Below are 12711 nucleotides of genomic sequence, written 5' to 3' on the forward strand. Positions count from 1 at the left end.
GCTGAGATATAAGAGGAGCTCTGTAATTGCAAAACACCTTAATTAAGCTGGAAATACTGGATCTGCTCTCGTGGTGTTTTCCAGCATTTTAGAACATTTTGTTGTTGCTGCTGATATAGCTGATTACTTAGATTTATTATGGCTAACCCCTCCAAAAAATTCTGTGTAGCTTACAATGAAATAAACAATTAAAGAGATAGTTTAAAAATATGACAACAAAACATAGCAGCCCAGAGTAAACAACAATAAAAAAATATGACAGGGTCTTCACAAACTTACTCCAGAGCTGAGAGTAAAGTCAAATATTAAGAGCCTTCTATCCAAGAGTGTGGGTGCTATACATATGTATCTCTGGGTGGATAATTTTCCAGAGAGCAAGGGCATCAACAGGAAAGGCATTCTTCCTCAGTCCCACAAGGTGACAATATTTAATTATTGAGATGTGGGTCAAACCCACTCTGCTCAAACATGTAGAAACCATTGGACACAGCTGTAGAATTTGTTCCAAAATTCAGACAACTTTCATTTGTACAAATTGTATGCAGCAAAGATATAAGTGTATTTTTGCACGTGTTGGGAGTTCGTCAGTTTTTTATTCCCAGGGATTATATGGACTAGTCCCTGGTGTTTTCTAGGAAGGATTTTTTAAAAAGTGGCTTGACATTCTTGTTAAGACTAAGAGAAATCTGGCTTTGTGCTTAAAGTGGAGCTAGAACTTTTATTCTCCTTGTGACTAACCTGGTGCCTTAACCACTGCATTAAACTGGTTCTCACCCATGTCCATTCAAAGACACCAATATCTGCAATAAAAAGCATCATTGGACAACATCCAAAGATCTGTGCAATATTAGCCTTGCTGTTGTCTATAAACATAATATCCTAATGGCTTAACAAGCTGGAATTAACCAACCTAACAAGATTTCATGCTTTTCCTGGAAATGCAGTTGAATTCCATGTCACTTCCAATATACATTGTCTGGGATGGCTGAGTATAAAGAGAACTTATTTTATTTATTTATTTGTTTGTTTGTTTGTTTGTTTGTCATACAAATATAGCATTGTGTATTTGTGTTAGCAAATACTTCAAAAGAAAAGGATTTAGGGGTAGTGATTTCTGACAGTCTCAAAATGGGTGAACAGTGCAGTCAGGCGGTAGGGAAAGCAAGTAGGATGCTTGGCTGCATAGCTAGAGGTATAACAAGCAGGAAGAGGGAGATTATGATCCCGCTATATAGAATGCTGGTGAGACCACATTTGGAATACTGTGTTCAGTTCTGGAGACCTCACCTACAAAAAGATATTGACAAAATTGAACGGGTCCAAAGACGGGCTACAAGAATGGTTGAAGGTCTTAAGCATAAAACGTATCAGGAAAGACTTAATGAACTCAATCTGTATAGTCTGGAGGACAGAAGGAAAAGAGGGGACATGATCGAAACATTTAAATATATTAAAGGGTTAAATAAGGTCCAAGAGGGAAGTGTTTTTAATAGGAAAGTGAACACAAGAACAAGGGGACACAATCTGAAGTTAGTTGGGGGTAAGATCAAAAGCAACATGAGAAAATATTATTTTACTGAAAGAGTAGTAGATCCTTGGAACAAACTTCCAGCAGATGTGGTAGATAAATCCACAGTAACTGAATTTAAACATGCCTGGGATAAACATATATCCATCCTAAGATAAAATACAGAAAATAGTATAAGGGCAGACTAGATGGACCATGAGGTCTTTTTCTGCCGTCAGACTTCTATGTTTCTATGTTTCTATTGTAGTATGTTTAACATAATATAAGTATAAAAGAAGAGATAGAAAAGATAAAAATACGGACGGTAGGCATGAAGGTGCACACACCCCTTACAGACCTCTTAGAAAAGGGGAGAGGTCGATTGTAGATAATGTAAGGTTGAAGGTTTTGGGATTGGGGGAGGAAACCACAGAGTCCGGTAGTGAATTCCAGGCATTGACCATTCTATTGCTGAAATCATATTTTCTGCAGTTTGCTTTGGAGCGATTTACATTTAGTTTGTATCTATTGTGTGATCTTCTGTTGTTGGCATTAAAGGTGAAATAGTCACTAACAGGGAGTACATTGTGAGGTATGATTTTATGAACAACAGTTAAATCAGTTCGGAGGCGGCGTAGCTGTAAATTTTCTAAACGTAATAATTGAAGTCTGGAGGAGGAAGGTAATTTGTTGCGTGAGGAGGAATGGAGGACTCTTCTTGTGAAGTATTTCTGGACTCTGTCAATTGTATTAATGTCTGTTATGCAGTGTGGATTCCATACAGGTGAGCTGTATTCAAGAATTGGTCTGACAAATGTTTTGTATGCTCTAGTTAGTAGATTGGCATTTCTAGAGAAGAAGCTGAATAGAATTAAGTTTCTGACTCTTAGTGCTTTTTTGGCAATGGTGTTGCAGTGGGCTCTGGCACTTAGATCATTGGAAATGAGTATTCCAAGGTCTTTGATTGAGTGAGGGTCCTCTGCGAGTTCATTTTGTCCAAGTGTGGATTTGGTATTTGGATTCTTTTTTTACCAATGTGTAGGGCAGAGCATTTGTTGGATGAGATTTGGAGGGAGACTTGGTCAAGATTCTTTTGAAGGGTAGAAGTGTTATCAGAGGCATACAATTATGAATGCTAAGATTATGAAAAAAAGATGCTTAACACAAATGACACTGAGAGCTTGATTGATTCCAAATAAATGTTTTGGAGTTAAGTACTCCATCAAGACAACCTGCTTTTCTACTGTCTGGACTTTTTCTCCCCTCTGATATCAGGAACCAAATAATTATCCTTCCTATCCAGCTTGATTGTAAAGGATTAAAAGGATGCAACAATCCTTTCAGCTATTGTTTATACATTATAATTATATTACTATCCTATTTGTTGTCATCTTAATTTATAAACTGACTCAAGATTATTTTCAGTAAAGGCCGGAATAAATATTTTAAATAAACAAGCAGTCAAACTTGACAGGATCAACTTGCATGCCTGTAAATTTAAGTCGCTTAAATAAAATATTATTGAGGTAAACCAGATCAAAACAAATGTGGCAGAATCATTCTGGTTGCTGTTTTCTTTTTCTTTTTTTCAGTTTCATGAATAAAATAGAATTATTTGCAAGATTAGATTTATTTTGTAAAAAACTTTCCTTAGCCCGAAGGGTTAATTCATCCAGAATGGAATGTTGAGATGGTGGTACATCAAAGTGTTGGTTATGACCTATAAAACCCTTCATGGCACTGGACCAGATTATCTCAGGGACCGCCTTCTGCTGCATGAATCCCAGCGACCAGTTAGGTCCAACAGAGTGGGCCTTCTCTGGGTCCTGTCAACTAAACAATGTCATTTGGTGGGACCCAGGGGAAGAGCCTTCTCTGTGGCGGCCCCGGCCCTCTGGAACCAACTCCCCCCAGAGATTAGAATTGCACCCACCCTCCTCGCCTTTCGTAAGCTTCTTAAAACCCACCTTTGCCATCAGGCATGGGCAAATTGAGATATTCTTTCCCCCTAGGCCTTTACAATTTATGCTTGGTATGTTTGTATGTATGTTTGGTTTTATAATAAGGGTTTTTTTAGTTGTTTTAATATTGGATTGTTATATGCTGTATTTTATCACTGTTGTTAGCCGCCCTGAGTCTAAGGAGAGGGGCGGCATACAAATCAAATAAGTAAGTAAGTAAGTAAGTAGGTAGGTAGGTAGGTAGGTAGGTAGGTAGGTAGGTAGGTAGGTAGATAGATAGATAGATAGATAGATAGATAGATAGATAGATAGATAGATAGATAGATAGATGTGATGGGTTTTCTTCCCCAGAATATCAGTTAGATTTTTTAAAAATTGATGTCTTTTCTTGAAGCTGTTTCAGGCTGTTTCTTCAGTGGGAAATGGCCAGAGATCAATCTGAATGCAGGATGTACTGAATAGATTCACAAGAGTAATAAGATGTGTGACCACTAAATGCTATTTTATTTTATTATTAAATTATTAAATTTATATGTCATCCAACTCCCAAAGGATTCCAGGCAGCTTAACAACAGAATAAAGTATTAAAAACATATTGGATGAAATGAAAAATTCAATTAAGGGGATTGAAAGTAAAAAATCTAAACAAATTTGGGAAAAATGGCACGAATGGATTCGAAACAAAGGCTGAAAATGTAACAATACAAAGTATCAGTATACAAAAGAAGGATAATAATTACCTTAGGAAGTATGACTTTTATTACTCTTTTTCTTCCCAATGTATCTCTTTCTATATCAATTAGTAAAATTTATTTATGATAATTAAATGTAAATATACAAAATATAAAGAAATGTATCAGAAAGGTAATAGAAATGGATTAAGATCTGTTAAACTAGAACAAAACATGTGAGAAATACTGCTTTTACTCCTTATTCTTTTACCTTTTTTTTCTTTCTTTTTTCTTTATAAAAAAAAATTAAAAACATTTTAAGCATCCCTTGGACTGCAAGGTGATTAAACCGGTCAATCATAGAGGAGATCAACCCTGACTGCTCTTTAGAAGGCCAAATCCTGAAGATGAAACTCAAATACTTTAGCCACCTAACAAGAAGGACAGATTCACTGGAGAAGAGCTTAATACTGGGAAAGATTGAGGGCAAAAGAAGAAGAGAATGACAAGGAATGGGGTAGCTGGATGGAGCCACTGAAGCAGTAGGCACAGGGGTGGGCTGCTGCCCAGGCGGGGTGGAACATATTGGAGTAGTGAAAATGGAGCTCCACCCCAGAGCATCCAATTTGCACTGAAAGATTAAAGAAAATGCAGGGCATCCTGCATAAGCCACACCCACAGTTTGGTAGTAAAAATTTTGGTAGCCCTTTACTAATGAGGCATGAACTTAACTGGACTCCAGGGGATGGTAGAGGACAGGAAAGCCTGGAGGAACATTATCCATGGGGTCACGGTGGGTTGGACACAACTCTGAGACTAACAACGAAGTTTCTTGCAGTCAGATATCTAATGGAATTATCTCTGTGATTAAATCAATGACACGTGGTATCTCCATTTCACAAAGCAATTGCATAAAATTAAAATAAAATGCAAACGGAGACAGAATCTTGAGTCAGTTCAGGCTTTCAATTCAGATTTTCCCAAACTAGGCTGGATTTTATCACAATTTTGAAATGAAATTGCACCCACTCACAGGTTAAAGACAATTAAAATAAATATAATCAAAAAGCTAAAAACCTTTAATAAAGGCAGAGTGAAAACAGAAGTGCAAATGGGGATTTGAAAGATGGAAAGGAAAGGGAACAGAGAGGTGGGAGCAGGAGAGAAAAAGATTATAGTCAGATTGCCAGTGAAAGAGGGAAAAAATAACAACAGCCAAAGCCATAAGTAAGATAGACATCAGCAGAGTAACTGTTTCTCACATGCAGGCTAATTCAACTGAAATAATGAAAAGCAAGTAGGATGCTTGGCTGCATAGCTAGAGGTATAACAAGCAGGAAGAGGGAGATTGTGATCCCCTTATATAGAGCGCTGGTGAGACCACATTTGGAGTACTGTGTTCAGTTCTGGAGACCTCACCTACAAAAAGATATTGACAAAATTGAACGAGTCCAAAGACGGGCTACAAGAATGGTGGAAGGTCTTAAGCATAAAACGTATCAGGAAAGACTTCATGAACTCAATCTGTATAGTCTGGAGGACAGAAGGAAAAGGGGGGACATGGTCGAAACATTTAAATATGTTAAAGGGTTAAATAAGGTTCAGGAGGGAAGTGTTTTTAATAGGAATGTGAACACAAGAACAAGGGGACACAATCTGAAGTTAGTTGGGGGAATGATCAAAGGCAACATGAGAAAATATTATTTTACTGAAAGAGTAGTAGATCCTTGGAACAAACTTCCAGCAGACGTGGTTGGTAAATCCACAGTAACTGAATTTAAACATGCCTGGGATAAACATATATCCATTGTAAGATAAAATGCAGGAAATAGTATAAGGGCAGACTAGATGGACCATGAGGTCTTTTTCTGCCGTCAATCTTCTATGTTTCTATGTTTCTATGTTTCTAAAGTGGATATTCAAGGAGGATTGCTCATATTTTATTTTTTCAAGGAGATATCATGAGCTGCACTCATATAATTCCCAAGTCAAAGCAAAATTCTGAACCCCTTTTTTGATTTCTAGAGAGAAGGAAGAAAAGGACAGGTCATTTTTTTCCGCTCCAAGCAACCGACTCGTATGGAACATGTGTTGATTTGATAGAGCATGATTTTAATTTGTCCTCATGTCAGCAAGAGAATAAATTATAATTTTCAAAGATAGCTTGATACTTCTCTCCTTTCAGAGTAATTGCATATTCTCTGAATATAAAAACAACATTCCAAAACCACGAGGTTGCATTGCTTTTGCTTTTTAGTGATTATTGATAAAATATATAAGTAGAACACAGAAATATATGGGGGGGTGTCCTTTCTCCCCATTAGCACCTGGAAAGGAACATTTGCTCAAGCAACAAAAATATGCTTGGCAAACCACATAGATGCAGACAAAGACAAATATACAGTTTATCCATCTTGATCTTGTAGGCTTTTTATGTAAAGGCATTAACTGCAGAATGATGACAAAATCTTATTGTGCTTAGTGTTGGCAGCTTTTTTCTGCCTTCTGCAAATTGTTTTACTCTTCAAAAGCTCATGTCAATGCCACATTCTCCCTCCTCCCCCAATTCCAGGAAACTCTGAATAGTTATGCAGCAACCTGTTCATACTTTAAAATACTTAAAAGAGCTGAGCATGCTTCAAAAATAAAAAAGGAAGCGAAGCCTGGGATTTCAGGCAAAGAGAGCCCTTCACCTCTCTTCTTTTCATTCCAGCTTGCAGGACATTTTTCTCGCTGTTGTCTGGGGGGGGGGCGGGGGAAAGTAGCTGCTTTAATAAACCAGCTCATTAAAACAGCACCTCTGTAATGCAACTCTTAACCTACTGACATCTTCCTTAAGATTTATACACATGCTTAAACAAAACCGTGTGTGCTTGAGTAAGGAACAGCTAGGTGTAGTGCCCAAGGTTCAAAGCATGCCTTCATCCTTATTTCTGAAGCATTCACACACTCACTGGGTGGCAAATGCGATCAGCTCAAATTTGTCTGGGTGCACATATTAGCTGGCTTCTGGGACATCCCAATGAGTTCACTGAGGTAGTAGATTTTAGGACTTTGTTTTTAGGGCTTTTATAGTTTTTAATGGCTTTTATTGTTGTTGTGGGCCATCCAGAGCAGTGCTTAATGTTGTGTAGCATTAAAAAAAACCAAGTGAATACATTTGAAGAAATCCATTGGGGATCCTTTCCTGTCACTTCTAACTTTAATCGTCATTTCTTTCCTTCCATTATAGAACATCTCTCTGCCAAATTCTACTTCCTTATCACTTGATTAGTAAGTTAAAATGCTGCAGTCTCCATAAAGATCCTTGGGTAAACACCACTGTTTAATTCTTCCATTGCCAGAACATTTAGTTTCTATTCAGAATAAGTTATGAACTAGAATTTTCATCAATTCTAGCTAGGCTGGATAATGGACAAAGATTAAGGCCCTGTAATATTTACCTTGAACTTGCAAAAATTACCTTACCTTGAAAAATTATAGTGTAATTTTTTGCTTCCTTTCTTTAACCAATAGCAGTCTGTAAGAGGATATATTTAGATCTGACAATTAATTTTGCAGATTTTAGTCCACTTATGTAAAGAATTTGTTGACACTGGCATAATATCTAAAAGGTTATCAAGACTGTATTGCTTTGGGAAAGCTATTTAATTTTCAACCAAGATGACTTTCTCTTCCTTGTGTTTGATATCTTTATCTATAATACAGATCAACTGTTAATGTAACTGCTCTGTACTTGCCGGATTCTCCATGGAACTCTTTTTATATAACAAGTATTATACTGATTATTTACAATATCCTTATGACATATTTTGATATAATTTTGTAAAAAGATTAGCGATTATACAGTTGCATGTCCTAGGAAGTTCTACATAGATATTATCTGAATCCAGTGTTTTTCCTTGTGAATTTCAAAACTGAAAAGGTCATTAATATTATAAAATTATCTCATCCATATTTATCCAGTATGCTATTTAGAGTTTTGCCTAGTGGTTAAGGCACGAGGCTAGAAAGGAGGAGACCATGAGTTCAAATCCTGTCTTAGTTGTGAAAGCCAGGTGGGCAATTTTGGTCCAATCATCCTCTCTCAGCTCAACCCACTTCACAGGATTGTTGTGGGATAAATAGGAAGAGGAGAAATATCAGAGATGGGTTCCTCCTGGCCTCAGCTCCTACCCTTACTTAGCATATTGATATCATTTTCTATGCAAGTATATAAATAGGTTCTACTTCAAAGGGGAGACAAGCTGGTGCTTTTGTGCAGGTTGTCAGATTCTTGCCGGCTCTAAACCTTCCCGGTTATAATGCACATTTATCCAAGGCAGCTTCAGTGGAAAGAGGAGATTTTTGGATGCTTCTGTAGGATGAACTGCTCATTTTTCTGGTACATAAAAGCATTCCAACAATGTATTAATAAAATTACCCATGTGAAAAAATGAAATAGTTAATTTGGCAAGACTTATGTTTGACAGATTAATGCAGAAAATAATTAATTCACTTAACATTCTCATAAAATTATATTCTCTTTATAGTTTGCAGTTTCTCTTCCCCCACCCAATTGTTGAAAGTAGAACTGTCTCCAGGAGCTGTTGTAGGAGCTGTGGTAGATAAATTGTACATAAATGTAGAGGCTTTGGTTCCATGGAACGTTCTCCCAATAGGGTGGCTCCTCCCTGGCAGCCTTCAAAAAGATCTGAAGACCAAGCTACGTATTTCAGAGGGTTGTAGTCAGATGTGGACCTCTTCTAATTTTATTTCTCTTTTTAAAAATCTGGATTGTATTTTTGTGGTCTGATTTTGTTTTAATTGATTTTATTTTAATTGATACAATTGATGTCTTAAATCGCTTTATATTGTATAAACTTTTGTAAGTTGCTTTGGACTGCAGCAATATAAATATATAGGAGTCGAATAAATAAATATATATTATAATATATCTATAGTAGGCTCCCTTCCTTTTCATTATCAGCAAAAATATGTTACACACACACACATGTGTGTGTGCGTGTGTGTGTGTGTGTGTGTATTTGAGAAGGAATGAATGAAAATTTAGCCAGATCATCAGCAAGTTCCTTTCAGTAGATTATAAAATACAATTAATTTGATATAGAAATTTTAGCTCATTGGTGTTCCCTGGCCATGTTTTTCTCAATTGCAAGTTTTAATTCTGCCAGTTCATATGGCTCTTCACACTGAGATAAGGTTGGCCCAAAGCTTCATGCTTTTCCATAAAACCCTCACATTTTTTTCATCAATTCAGAACATTCAGTATAACAGAGTTAGATGGCACCTCACATGACTTCTAGTCCACTTCCCTGCTCAATCATTTTATACAAATAATTATCCATTCCATTCTTAAAAGCCTCCAGTGTTGGAGCTCCCACAACCTCTGAAGGCAAGTTGGTCATTATTAAGTTCTCCTTAATTCTATGTTGTTGCTGTCTTTGTTCAGTTTCCATTTTATGTGATGTTTCCAGGGGTGGGCTACTGCCTGGACAGGGTGGAACGCAGTGGGGTAGTAAAAATGGAGCTCCACCCCAGAGCACCCAATTTGCACTGAAAGACGTTGAAGGGAAATACGGGGCGCCCTGCATAAGCCATGCCCACAGTGTGGTAGTAAACATTTTGGTAGCCCTTCACTGGATGTTTCATATACTAGTACTTGATACTTCATGCACTAGTACATTCTATTAGTAATAGTAATACTAGTACTAGTACATTCAGTTTCCATCCTCAGGAAATTCACAAATCCCCTGGCGGTAGGGACCCTGAATGTCAGCTGCACCATTCTTATAATCTTATACATAATTATGTTTAATTATTTAAATGTTTTAAGTGGTTTATATTTTCATTGTTAGTTTTATTGTACAACACCCAAGTTCCATTTTGAGATATAGTCAGTCATATGTACTTGATAAATGAATGAACGAATCAATCAATCTGATTTACTTGAAAGTAAGCCATTAAAAATCTAGGTAAAATTATAGACATTGATTAGCAATTTTTCTTGGGCATAAGCAGCATTGAATAGAGTACACCTTACTTTTGAATAAATGTATGTGTGCTACCCCCTCCTTCTTCCAAACATGCATGGCAAGAATTCTACAGGTGTTTATTTAAACCACCCAACAGGCCTTAAAAAGCACCCCTGTTGCATAGATCTGGATTCCAAGGGCAGTATGGTAAAGGGTCACAGGGTAACCAAGTCCAATGGGCAGAGTGCAGGAAAATAAACAGAAGTAAAATAGCCCATAATACAAGGCACAAGTTCGGGCAACACTCAAGTCTTCAGGGTGGAATTAAGTAGGCAATGTCATGAGTAATCTTGCTGACCGGCATTGTGCGTGTCTCCTTTCCATTCTATGGGTCCTTGGATCAGAATGAGGTGTGACTCTACCTCCTCCTTATAGTGAAAGGGCAAAGCTTCTCCCAGTCTTAGCATGGAACCTCCTAGCCAGCCTCACCCTGTCACTAATCCAATTGACCCAGCTGACACTGTTTCAACAGGCTAGAACTCACTGAGCCCCAAATCTGACCAATACTTGGCTCCACTCTTTCCTTTGCAGACTCAAACTCATTGTTCTGGTCCAAGCTTAGAAATGCTTTCCTCAGTCAGATAAAACTCCACACAAATAGGTAAATCATATAGATTATGTTTATTTTCTGTAAAGTCTATATCATAGATTTACTAAGAGATGAAATTCCTCAGATTTTATGTCCATAATCTGTCCCATTATATGTAGGTGAAAAGAGATTCGTTTCTCCCATATGCAGGCTGTTGCATGGTCCTTTGTTAAGATTTTAAATATGAGTGTTGGAGAGCATGGCACAATTACTCAGCTGCCTAGGTATACTCAATGGCCAATAAGAACACACTGATGAGGTCACATGACATTGACTACATTACCCAGAGTCCAATCTGTTAGTACATTCACCTAATGCAATTACCTGTATTTTTTTAAAAAAAAACAGCTCTTAAACTGAGCTAAACATCTATTTAGTCTATCAGCACACTCACCCTCCTCCTCCAAATTCACATCTGGAGAAAGGTCCAGGAGTGGATCCGTCACAGTACTCAGGATGTGTAACATGCCTTGAAAATAATCCCACTTTCACTTGTCCCTGTTCAGAACTGTGATAGAATCCTGTCATTAATTTTCTTGTTTGCTGAACAATAGCAATAGCAATAGCAACAGCAACAGCAACAACAATAACAATAACAATAACAATAACAATTTATTCGATTTCTATGCCGCCCATTTCCAAGGACTCAGGGCGGCTCACAACAACATAAACAGTGTACAAATACAATTTTAAAATACAATTTAAATCCCTTATAATAAAATAAAATAATCACACAACCAATCAAACGATACACCAGAATGAATTCATTTTCACATTCTGTTTAGATGTAGATCTAATTCATATCTTTCAAGTTAGGGAGATTCACTGCAAGTAAATTCCTATTTCCTTTCTTGCTGTGAGTAGAGTCAGAGTCTCTACCAAGAAAAAAAACCTTCTTTGGTATCTGCAATTATCACTGCTCAATAAGCATGCCCAGGCCTCAGTCCTACACTCCTACACTCCATCATTAAAATAACAGTTGACTCATGCTGGTAATATTCCTTAATAGTATGTTCATAAAGACATGGAAAATACATTCAGAACAAAGAGACATAGCCTGGAAAAAAATAACAGAGCCTCAAAGTGAAAAAGCAGGTTTTGAAAACAAATAAAAACATTATACAAGTTTGTGTGTACTTACAGTAAATGATCTGTTAAAAATACACTGGTCTTTGGCACCATTAATAGTTAACACCTTCAGTAGGTGTCCTTAGATTCAATTGCTTTCACTTGCCCTTGCTTTGAAGATTATTAGCTTTGGGATTATAAAAAATAGTGTGGATTAAGAAGGATTTAAGGCTAGTTTCTCTGTTCTCGGTCAAACAACTGGTCTCAAAGAGCCTAAATCCTCTGCCAAGCCATTAATTATATTTCATTACAGTCCTTAGCAAGAAGATGAACTCAAATAAGCCTTCATCCTTTGCCTGCTAGGGACCACTCCTACCTTTCCTACATTACTGGATATAAAAATAGAAAATTAATTGTAAACCATTGCAGTTCAAGCACCTATTCAAAGTCATTTCTTCCTTATTCCCAGTCTAGTACTGCCTCATCACAGGCCTGCACCCCACATAAATAAATAGAAAGCAGGAGCCAGCCTCAGCTTTACAAAAGAGTGAAATATTAGCCTCCCACAGCACTTCTCTACCTGTGTATATAACATATTGATCAGCTCTCCCAAGCAAACAAATATATTACAGGCCCTTCTTAATGCTAAGGCTCTTAATTTACTGCCAAGCCATAATGATCATAAGTACAGACAATATGGGATTCTAGAAGCTTGATAAATATGCATTGGTTAATTGGAGACTGTTTCAAAGACCAGAAAAGAACTAGCAAGTTGCAGCACCTTCAAGCCTCAGCAGTACATTGGTCATCGGTGGTAATGTTTGTATAATTAATTAGCTTTCAGCATAGGGCAAGGGAGAAGAAGGAGACCGCATAGCCA

Source organism: Erythrolamprus reginae, chromosome 3 (genome assembly GCF_031021105.1).
Source record: "Erythrolamprus reginae isolate rEryReg1 chromosome 3, rEryReg1.hap1, whole genome shotgun sequence".
Lineage (NCBI taxonomy): Eukaryota > Metazoa > Chordata > Lepidosauria > Squamata > Dipsadidae > Erythrolamprus > Erythrolamprus reginae.